Genomic DNA, 1,350 nt, shown 5'->3' on the forward strand with positions numbered 1-1,350 from the left:
ATCCATTAACAGGCCTAAGGCTATGCAAGACAAACCTGCAAGTCCTCTATTTACACAACAAATCTATGTCCAGTGGCTTATCTCTGATAAAGAGCTCCTTATGTTGAAACATTCCAAGCCTTGACACAAAGCTTCATGTCTTAACCAATTACAGGCCAAAGAATCTTTTAACCCACCTATAACCTGTAAGCCCCCGCTTCGAGATGGCCCACCTTTTCGGTCCAAACCAATGTATGCCTCCCACGCATTGATTTATGACTTCACCTGTAACCCCTGTCTCCCTGAAATGTATAAAACCAAACTGTAACCCAACCTCTGCGAGTCCACTTGCTCAAGGCCTCTTGGGCGTGGCTCCGGGTCATGGTCCTCAAATTTGGCTCAGAGTAAATCTCTTTAAAATTACTTTACAGAGTTTGGTCTTTTTTTCCGTTGACAGAGGGACTGGGCTTGGGTGCTTGAAGCTATTCACCCTGAAGGAAAGGCTTAGGCTAGGACTTATCGGGATCTAGGAATTTAAAGCCCACCAAAAATGTGGTATTGAGGGGTGAGGGCAGCTAGACAACACCAAACTCACCTGTGGTTATAAAGAATCTCTCAGCTAGGGCCAGGGAAGTTGAGAGGAAAGATAATGGACACAGTCGTTGAGGAGTCATATACAGGACAAGTCCGTCTCTCTGAGGTATGTGCGCAGGGCTTCAGGCATGTTCTCTCCTTTTCCCTTCCCCAGGTGCTACCTTGGGAGCTCCCTTATGCTTAATTGCATAATATTTGCTGTTCTTTACCATCCCTTCTCTGGAGCTGGGTACAGTGCTGGAAGTATAGGAAAAAGGGAGCCCCTGAGATAGTTGTGTTGGCCTCTTAGATACACAGATCCTTTCCCGTGAATGCAGGGCGTCCCAGGAGCTGCTCTTCATCCTCCCCCTCCCCTCACAAATAATCATACCAGAAAAAGCGTACTTTCGAGATCTATGGGCATCAAGCAGGGCCCTGAAAATTAGCCCTCAGCAATGATAAATTTATTGAATAATGCGAGAAGGACTGAGGGAGCAAGGCACAGGAAAGCTCGTTTTGGAGTTTTACCTCCATTTTGAGGGAGAGCGGAATCCAGAAGAAAAGGACCTGCACTCTCAGAGAAAGGCAGATGAGAGACTTCTACTTCCTCTTCCCCACTCCCTCCATGGGGGAGGCTGGGGGTACACGAGGACTCTGCTGCCCTCCATGCCTCCATCTTCGGGCTATGGTGCCACTTCCTAGCCAGAACCTTCACTAAGGGACAGAGTGGCCATGAGGAGAGCAGTTGCTGACTCCGGGAGCAGCAAGCAGGCTTTCTGAAAGTCCAGGGAAAAGAGA

Source organism: Propithecus coquereli, unplaced genomic scaffold, assembly GCF_000956105.1.
Source record: "Propithecus coquereli isolate 6110/MARCELLA unplaced genomic scaffold, Pcoq_1.0 Scaffold86, whole genome shotgun sequence".
Taxonomy (NCBI): Eukaryota; Metazoa; Chordata; class Mammalia; order Primates; family Indriidae; genus Propithecus; species Propithecus coquereli.